Source organism: Bufo bufo, chromosome 6 (genome assembly GCF_905171765.1).
Source record: "Bufo bufo chromosome 6, aBufBuf1.1, whole genome shotgun sequence".
Taxonomy (NCBI): Eukaryota; Metazoa; Chordata; class Amphibia; order Anura; family Bufonidae; genus Bufo; species Bufo bufo.
The window spans coordinates 169,894,685-169,905,320 of NC_053394.1; the positions used below are offsets into that span (position 1 = coordinate 169,894,685).

General features: G+C 45.1%; 1 protein-coding gene across 1 annotated transcript in view; it reads right to left on the bottom strand.

The window, feature by feature from the left end:
• LOC121004645 (membrane-spanning 4-domains subfamily A member 4A-like) overlaps nucleotides 1-9,847 on the bottom strand; it is a 102,663-nt gene extending 92,816 nt beyond the window's left edge. Inside the window, exon 1 of the mRNA XM_040436891.1 lies at nucleotides 9,741-9,847. The gene's annotated coding sequence lies outside the window, so the exon portion shown is untranslated. The remainder of the gene's footprint in view (nucleotides 1-9,740) is intronic.
• Between the last annotated feature and the right edge of the window lie 789 nt (nucleotides 9,848-10,636).

Genomic DNA, 10,636 nt, shown 5'->3' on the forward strand with positions numbered 1-10,636 from the left:
AAATCTTATCGATTTTTTTGACTGGGTGAATAAAATAATAGACGGTGGAGGTGCAGTAGACATCGCATATCTAGATTTTAGTAAGGCTTTTGACACTGTCCCACATAGAAGACTTATCAATAAACTGCAGTCATTGAGCATGGACTCCCATATTGTTGAGTGGATTAGGCAGTGGCTGAGTGACAGACAACAGAGGGTTGTAGTCAATGGAGAACATTCAAAACAAGGTAATGTTACCAGTGGGGTTCCACAGGGATCTGTACTGGGACCGATTTTGTTTAATATCTTCATAAGTGATATTGCAAAAGGCCTCGCTGGTAAGGTTTGTCTTTTTGCTGATGACACAAAGATATGTAACAGGGTTGATGTTCCTGGAGGGAAACGCCAAATGGAAAAGGATTTAGGAAAACTAGAAGAATGGTCAGAACTCTGGAAACTGAAATTTAATGTGGATAAGTGCAAGATAATGCACCTGGGGCGTAAAAACCCAAGGGCAGAATATAGAATATTTGACACAGTCCTGACCTCAGTATCTGAGGAAAGGGATTTAGGAGTAATTATTTCAGAAGACTTAAAGGTGGGAAGACAATGTAATAGAGCAGCACGAAATGCCAGCAGAATGCTTGGATGTATAGGGAGAGGTATAAGCAGTAGAAAGAGTGAAGTGCTTATGCCGCTGTACAGAACACTGGTGAGACCTCACTTGGAGTATTGTGCGCAGTACTGGAGGCCATATCTCCAGAAGGATATAGATACTCTAGAGAGAGTTCAGAGAAGAGCTACTAAACTAGTACATGGATTGCAGGATAAAACTTACCAGGAAAGGTTAAAGGACCTTAATATGTATAGCTTGGAAGAAAGAAGAGACAGAGGGGATATGATAGAAACTTTTAAATACATAAAGGGAATCAACTCGGTAAAGGAAGAGAGCATATTTAAAAGAAGAAAAACTACCACAAGAGGACACAGTTTTAAATTAGAGGGGCAAAGGTTTAAAAGTAATATAAGGAAGTATTACTTTACTGAGAGAGTAGTGGATGCATGGAATAGCCTTCCTGCAGAAGTGGTAGCTGCAAATACAGTGAAGGGGTTTAAGCATGCATGGGATAGGCATAAGGCCATCCTTCATATAAGATAGGGCCGGGGGCTATCCATAGTATTCAGTATATTGGGCAGACTAGATGGGCCAAATGGTTCTTATCTGCCGACACATTCTATGTTTCTATGTTTCTATGTTTCTAAATGTCTGATTTGCCGTTTTTGGTCTTAAACACCCCAGAATGGTATCAGTGAAAAGTTCAGATTGCACCGCAAAAAATGAGCCCCCACCCAGCTCCGTACACATAATTACAAAAAAGTTATAGGGCTTAAAATATGGCGACAAAAAAATAAATCAGATTTTTTTTTATTATTTTTTTTTATCACTATTAAAACGCAAGAAAAACTATACATATAAGGTATCGCCGGATTCGATCTGACCTGTAGAATAAAAGTAACCAGTCAGTTTTATCGCACATCGAATGTCGTAAATAAAAATCCCGTAAAACTGTGGTTGAATTGCTTTTTTTTTTTTCAACAGGGAGAATGGGCAGTTTTACTATCTGAGAAAATAAAGAGCCTCATCCACAACTACCACAAAATACTTCAAGCTGTCATTGATGTTAAAGGCGGCAATACACGGTATTAAGAACTGGGGTATGTAAACTTCTGATCAGGGTCATTTGGGAAGTTTGTGTTGTGATTATGATTTATAAAGAGTGAACACAGTTGTTTGACATAAATGGCTTCAGCCGACCACTAACCATGAGCGAGAGAAAAGTGTCCGTGTTATCATTCATATTCTCTGAACAATGGTTAAAGGGGTATTCTCATCTTAATGATCACTGTTAAATCTGTTAATGATTTGACAGTGATCATTTTTCTAAATACATTTTATTACTCAATTCCCACTCTTTTTTAGAAAATAAGTCCCCTCTTACCTGATGTTGTCTTTGGTCTTCCCTGGTTACTGCTACCTCTCCTGTCGAATCCCGCCGGGCCGTGCTTGCGCAGAAGACTGAAGACTCTCTCCCGGCCGGGCCGCGCAATGTCTGAACGCGCATGCCGCCGCGCATGCGCCATGATGACTTCTACCTGGTCAGTATAGTACAGAGCCGCGAACTCGCATGCCGGCTCTGTACTATACAGGCCAGGAATAAGTCACCATGGCACATGCGCGACGGCGTGCGCGTTCAGGACATTGCGCGGCTCGGCCAGGATAAAAAAAAAATATTCAGTCTTCTGCGCAAGCGCGGCCCGGCCGGGAGAAGAATCCAGGAAGTGAACGTCGCTCTCAAGGAAGGTAAGTATGAAAAGGGAAGATGAGAATACCCCTTTAAGAAATCATAAATTCTGCAAGGGTATGTAAACTTATCAGCACAACTGTAAGTAGCTGTGTGATATAAATCTGTGGAATATGGGAAGCATAAGAGGATGTGCACCATAAATCCCATCTTTGTAACGCCTCTTGCACATGGCAGCTGTGTGCCTGTGGTTGTATTGTGGACCACATACGGCGGTTCCGCAATACACAGGGCACCAGCCGTTTGCATCCCGCATCCGTGATGTCGACCCATTCACTTGAACGGAACGGAAACACGGATCGGATCCCCACAGAAGCACTACATTGTTTTTCCGTGGTGTTTCTGGCCATGCCTCCGCACAGCAAAAAAGTAGAACATATTCACGGACCCATTCAAGTTGAATGGGTCTGGATCTGTCCCGGCCGCTGCACGCACGTTGCCCGTGCATTGGGGACTGCAAATTGCTGTCCCCAATGCACGGAATGGACCAACAACGTTCATGTGCAAGAGGCCTAACACTTGTGATCTAGATTTGTGTGAAGCGGCATATATGCATTCATGTTGCATGTATTTATTAATTAGGGCTACCAATTCTGAGTAACTCGGAGTGACAGGAGATTTCCAGAATCTGATTTTTTTTTTTGTCGCCATATTTTGACCCCTATAACTTTTTTGTAATTATGTGTACTGAGCTTGGCGGGGGCTCATTTTTTTTCTGGGCAATCTGAACTTTTCACAGATACCATTCTGGGGTGTTTAAGACTTTTTGATCACTTTTTATTAAAATTTTTGTAGCAAATGAAGCGACCAAAAACGGCGAATCGGACATTTGGACTCTTTTTTTTTTTCTGTTTTGCAGTTTGCCGTATGGGGAATATATTTTTATACAATGGGAGTTTTTACACATTGCGACACCCATGATGTGTATTTTTTTAGTTCTTTTATTTTCATTTTGCGAAAAGGGGGTGATCTGAAGTTGTATGTTTTTTTTTTTACACTTTTTTATAGTTCCCAGGTTACACACACATCTCTGTAACACAATACACAGCTCTGTTACATGCGGTTACACACACTGCTCTATATACACAGTACACAGCTCTGCTACATGCAGGTTACACACACATCTCTGTAACACAGTACACATCTCTGCTACACAGTACACAGCACTGCTACCTGAAGGCTGCACATACATCTCTAAAACATAGTACACAGCCTGCTACATGCAGGTTACACATACAGCTTTGCTACACAGTACACAGCACTGCTACATGCAGGTTACACATACAGCTCTGCTACACAGTACACAGCACTGCTACATGCAGGTTACACATACAGCTCTGCTACACAGTACACAGCTCTGCTACATGCAGGTTACACATACAGCTCTTCTACACAGTACACAGCTCTGCTACATGCAGGTTACACATACAGCTCTGCTACACAGTACACAGCTCTGCTACATGCAGGTTACACATACAGCTCTGCTACACAGTACACATCTTTGCTACATGCAGGTTACACATACAGCTCTGCTAAATGCAGCTTACACATACAGCTCTGCTACACAGTACACAGCACTGCTACATGCAGGTTATACATACAGCTCTGCTACACAGTACAGAGCTCTGCTACATGCAGGTTACACATACAGCTCTGCTACACAGTACACAGCTCTGCTACATGCAGGTTACACATACAGCTCTGCTACACAGTACACAGCACTGCTACATGCAGGTTACACATACAGCTCTGCTACACAGTACACAGCTCTGCTACATGCAGGTTACACATACAGCTCTGCTACACAGTAACAGCACTGCTACATGCAGGTTACACATACAGCTCTGCTACACAGTACACAGCTCTGCTGCATACAGGGTACACATACAGATCTGCTACACAGTACACAGCTCTGCTACATGCAGGTTACACATACAGCTCTGCTACACAGTACACAGCTCTGCTACATGCAGGTTACACATACAGCTCTACTACATGCAGGTTACACATACAGCTCTTCTACACAGTACACAGCTCTGCTGCATGCAGGTTACACATACAGCACTGCTACACAGTACACAGCTCTGTTACATGCAGGTTACACATACAGCTCTGCTACACAGTACACAGCACTGCTACATGCAGGTTACACATACAGCTTTGGTACACAGTAACAGCACTGCTACATGCAGGTTACACATACAGCTCTGCTACACAGTACACAGCTCTGCTACATACAGGGTACACATACAGATCTGCTACACAGTACACAGCTCTGCTACATGCAGGTTATACATACAGCTCTGCTACACAGTACACAGCTCTGCTACATGCAGGTTACACATACAGCTCTGCTACACAGTACACAGCTCTGCTACATGCAGGTTACACATACAGCTCTACTACATGCAGGTTACACATACAGCTCTGCTACACAGTACACAGCACTGCTACATGCAGGTTACACATACAGCTCTGCTACACAGTACACAGCCTGCTACATGCAGGTTACACATACAGCTCTGCTACACAGTACACAGCTTTGCTACATGCAGGTTACACATACAGCTCTGCTACACAGTACACAGCACTGCTACATGCAGGTTACACATACAGCTCTGCTACACAGTACACAGCACTGCTACATGCAGGTTACACATACAGCTCTGCTACACAGTACACAGCACTGCTACATGTAGGTTACACACACATCTCTAGTACAGAGCTATATTTGATGGCTACAGTTCTGTGCACTCTACCAGCTGCTGTGCACATCTGACCCCTCCCACACACGTGACTCGTCACATGGTCATGACGTCATCACAGGTCCTTTGCCTCTCCAGCAGCTAGCAGCTCCGTCAGGTGAAGAGTGTGTGTAGTAGGGCGTATTTTGAGTTAAGGAGGACAGAGTTTTGGCTGATGTCTGAGGGAAGACTGAGTTTTGGCTGATGTCTGAGGGAGGACGGAGTTTTGGATGAGGGAGGACGGAGTTTTGGCTGATGTCTGAGGGAGGACGGAGTCTTGGATGAGGGAGGATGGAGTTTTGGCTGATGTCTGAGGGAGGACGGAGTTTTGGAAGATGTCTGATGGAGGACAGAGTTTTGGATGAGGGAGGACGGAGTTTTGGCTGATTTCTGACGGAGTTTTGGATGAGGGAGGAAGGAGTTTTGGATGATGGAGGATGGAGTTTTGGCTGATGTCTGAGGTCTGATGGAGTTTTGGATGAGGGAGGATGGAGTTTTGTCTGATGTCTGAGGGAGGACAGAGTTTTGGATGAGGGAGGACAGAGTTTTGTCTGAGGTCTGATGGAGTTTTGGATGAGGGAGAACAGAGTTGTGGATGATGTCTGACGATGTCCTAATATGTATGCCGTAGCTGTAACTATGGTCAAGGACAATACATGTTCTTTATGGCCCACTGGGTTAATGTGGTTCCTGCACAGCCACATCAGCAACTTGGCCAGGTAACGCCGCTTTCACCTCCATGTTGCCACGCCGTTGGTCCTGCAACAATGTCCGCTTCTGCCTCCTCATCCTCCACCGTGTCCTCAGCCTCCACTGCAGGGACAATTCACAGGGGCCCTCCAGCATACCACATGTGCAGGGCACAGCAGTGTCACGCTGTTCTGCACCTTGCTTGTCTGGGCGAACTGAGTCACACAGGGGAGGAACTGCTCCGTGTCCTTCAGAAAGAAATCGAATCCTGGCTTTCTCGGCGACTACTGAAAATCGGAACTGACCGACAATGGGAAGAACATGGTGTCAGCGCTGCAACAAGGAGGGCTGAGCAATGCACCCTGCATCGCACACATGTTCAATCTGGTTGTCCAGCGGTTCCTGAAGTCTTCCACCCATCTGCAAGACATCCTAAAAATGGCCAGGAAACTTTGCATGCACTTCAGCCACTCATACAGCGCAAAGCACAACCTATTTGAGCTGCATCAGCAGCTTCCACCCGTTGGAATTCCACCCTCCATAAGTTGGCCCGACTGTACGAACAGAGCAAGGCCAGAAACAATTTCTTGATGATCCAAGCGGACAGGATTACTCCTCTGTGTAACTTTGATGTCAGCCAGTGGCAGCTCATGCGTGACACCTGCCGTTTGCTCAGGCCCTTTGAGGAGGCCACGTTATTTGTCAGTTGCCAGGACTAAGGGATGAAAAATGTCATTCCACTGCTTCATGTCCTGGAACAGATGCTAGTAAGTGTGACTGGTCAGGAAACTGGAGACACGGTGCCTAGAGCTCACATGAGCCATGTGGGGGCTGAACTGGAAGAGGAGGAGGACATTGGAGCACAAGCAATGTGTAGCAAAATGGGTGGTTTTTCTACACAGGTGACAGGAGAGTAGGAGCAGCCAGAGGAAAAACAGGGAGATGAGGAAAATGAGGCAGAGAACCCAGACACACCGTGACAATATGCAGTGGAGATAGAGGCAGGGAGTCCCTCCGAGTCACTTGCACAAATGGCCCGATGCATGCTCACTTGCTTGCGTAGTGACAGGCGAATTGTCACCATTCGGCAGAGGGATAACTTATGGCTCTCCACCTTGTTGCACCCTCGCTACCGGTCCAAAATGGCTGCCTCTTTTACACCGGCTGAGAGGGAGGACAAACTGAACTACTATAGAGACATCCTATGTAGTCAGTTGGCCACTGCCTATCTGCGCCATAGTCCATCCTCTCGCAGGTCTGCCCGGGGGGGGCACTTTCACGTTCCACTGCCATGGCTGCTGGGAGGGGTGGAGTGGCAGGAGCAGTACCAGCTCTATCAGCAGCAGCCTGAGTCTAGAGTCGCTTTTGAGCAGCTTTCTTCACCCACATAGTGAAGAAACTACTCACCAGCAGCTAGACATAGAGCAGAACCTGAACCAGCAGGTGGTGGCATACCTGGAGTGCACCCTGCCAGCTGTCATTGAAGATCCACTGGACTACTGGGCATCCAAATTGGATTTGTGGCCACAACTGGCAGAGTTTGCCCTGCAAAAGCTGTCCTGCCCGGCCAGTAGCGTGGCATCAGAGCAAGTGTTTAGTACGGTGGGGGCTATAGTTACCCCAAGAAGAACTCACCTGTCCACCCAAAATGTGGAGATACTGACCTTTGTCAAGATGAATCAGGCGTGGATCAGACAGGATTTCCAACCACCAATGCCTGATGCATCAGACTAGATCATCCATGGTGCCACACCAGCACTTTGACAAAAGAGACCGGTTTCTTCTGGTCACCTGCCTCAGCTACTATTCTGATGCTGCCACCCGCCTAATGCCACACATCTGATGCCAAGTGCTACTTCTTTCACCCACCATATTCAGCGGGTACTGGTATTGCCACCCACCTCCACTATGTGACCTTGCCAGTCTATGGACTCCTGATGCTGCTGCTACCTCCACAATATTTCACCTTGTTACTCTGTGGTCTCCTCATGCTGCTGCCACCTCCACACTATGTCACCTTGCCACTCTGTGGCCTCCTGATAATGCTGCTACCACCTCCACACTATGTCACCTTGTTACTCTGTGGTCTCCTCATGATGCTGCCACCTGCACACTATGTCACCTTGCCACTCTGTGGTCTCCTCATGCTGCTGCCACCTCCACACTATGTCATCTTGCCACTCTGTGGCATCCTGATGCTTCTTCAACCTCCACACTATGTCACTTTGCCACTCTCTGGTCTCCTCATGCTGCTGCCACCTCCATGTCACCTTGCCACTCTGTGGTCTTCTGATGCTGCTGCCACCTCCACACTATGACACCATGCCACTCTGTGGTCTTCTGATGCTGCTGCCACCTCCACACTATGTCACCTTGCCACTCTGTGGTCTCCTAATGCTGCCGCCAACTCCACACTGTCATTGTGCCACTCTGTGGCCTCCTCCTGATGCTGCTGCTGCCACCTCCACACTCTGTCATTGTGCCACTCTGTGGCCTCCTGATGCTGCTGTCACCTCCACACTGTCATTGTGCCACTCTGTGGCCTCATCATGCTGCTTTCACCTCCCCACTATGTCATAGGGCCACTCTGTGGACTTCTCATGCTGTTCCCACCCTCCCCACTTCGTGACTGGGCCACTATTTTGCCTTTCGGCCTGGCTAACATTATGATTTATTTGACCCTCCTTCTGATGTGTCAGAAGGAAGGAAAAATGAGCTGCACAATGGATCCTATCTGTGTAGCAGCTGTAAGGCCTGTATGGTCCCATCAGAATTGGCTTCTGATTTGGTAGCCAAAAGAAGGAGTGGGTACAAAAGACAGAAGACATGCAAATATTCCATTCACGTGTCATCTCTGTTTTAGATCCAATCCTGTTTTTTAGGCATTAGCAATAGTGATGGATTACTGACCAAATGCTGACCGAGTGAAGGTGGATGCTCAACAGACAGGATCCGTTTTTTGTGGGTTATTGTTCTGATGGATCAGAGGAAGGGCAATATAATCAGTGACATCAACACAAACTTACTGCTGACACCCTCTCCACTCTGTCGGAGGGCTCTACTTGTATAAGCATTTAATAGAACAGGTTTTGTAGACATCTATGTGGAATCAGCTGACAATGGTGTAAAAGGAGTGCGCGTCTTTTTGATGCTAACATCAACCTGTAAGGCTGAGTTCATACTTGAGTTATTTGGTCAGTTTTGGCCCTGTGACTGCCCAAATAAGTGAAGTGTGCAGTGATTCTAAGAGCGACGCCTGTCATCTGCATGTCATACTGACTCACAGTATAATTTTACTACCACAGCAGACTCCCTATGCGTGTTACTGCAAGGCACAGTGTTCTACACCACTATACAGGCTCTCTGCAGCCAGGAAATAGCCGTTTTTTTACGCAATTTGCAGTGAATAAATTTGGATCTAAATGAATTTTTTCAAAAAAATTCAGCAAACCGGCAAATCGAATTTTTGAAAAATTCACTCATCTCTACTTATAACTATAGGAACTGCAAAACTATCTGTATCTCACCATTTTAGCTTCCTGACCTTGTAAGCATGGCTCATTAATACCAGCACTGGCCGCTAGATTTGCCCAGTCATCCATGAAAGATATAATAGACCCATAGAAAGTGACAGCCCTAGATGTCACAGGTAGTATAAAGCAAGGTAGAAAGAAAAAAATAAGGGGCCATACTACAGTGGAGAAGAAAGGATGGGTTCTACAATGGAGTTAGGACAATTTATGTGAGACAGCAAGATAATTGTGCCTAAATGGCTTCCCCATCATAACCTTCTTCATAGACCTTAGGCAAAACTATTTATTAATCTTAGTGGGCTACATAACATGTTTTCTAGTGTCCATAACTATTATTTGTACAGTAGCAGTGTACCATGACCTTTTATAACTAATTTGAGGGAAAACTAGATATTTTTTTTCACTGCTAACTATTAAAATGCAAAACTTACCCCTAAAGCTTTTGGTTTTCCTTTCAAAAACGTCTGATGACAAGATGTAACACCTGTAAGTTGGGGTATTACATCATTTTGGATTTGATGGGTTGTTGAAAAAGGTTGGGTATTCCATTGGTGTGAGGTTGGAAAATTTGGTGTAAAATTCTGCGGTCCAACAGACATATTCCATGGAGACGCAGTTGAAAGCACATTGGTTCCATTGGGTCCAGGAACAATGCTCCACTGGAACTGAGACTGTGTATAATTTGGAGGAGAAAGGACACCAGGGGGAAAAGAACACTGACCAGAACCATTTACTGGTGTAACGAATGTCTTCTCTGGTTTAGACATCATGAAAAGTCTGCTGAAAAATAAGCAAGGTACAAAAACCACAATAAATAATCATGGAATATTGTCATAAAAATGCTGAGATGAGTAACCCCTGAATCATAGAAATGCCACCTATTGTATACTTATGCATTCGACCAGGCAATTTGTACCATAACAAATGTAATTAGTGGAAAGTCATAACTATAGAAACTATATATTGTACCAATACACTGCAGCGGAACATGTAGCACACAAACACTGTTTACTTACATTATTGTGCCTTTGGCTTGCTGTTTTCTCACTCTGAAGGTTCTTGCTCACATTCATGGTTTTAATCTTTTTTCTACTTTTTACTGCTGTCTCATGATACTGATAATTCTTAAAGGCACACAACTAATGAGATAAAAGGAGAATGCAACCTTTGAACGGCAATTAGTGTACGCACGAAAAGCGTGACATCCTGAGGTACATGTTATCTCATCCACATGACTATCTATCAATATATGAGTTCACAAGATTTGTTACACACACACACATAATATATATATATATATATAATATTTATACACACACACACACTA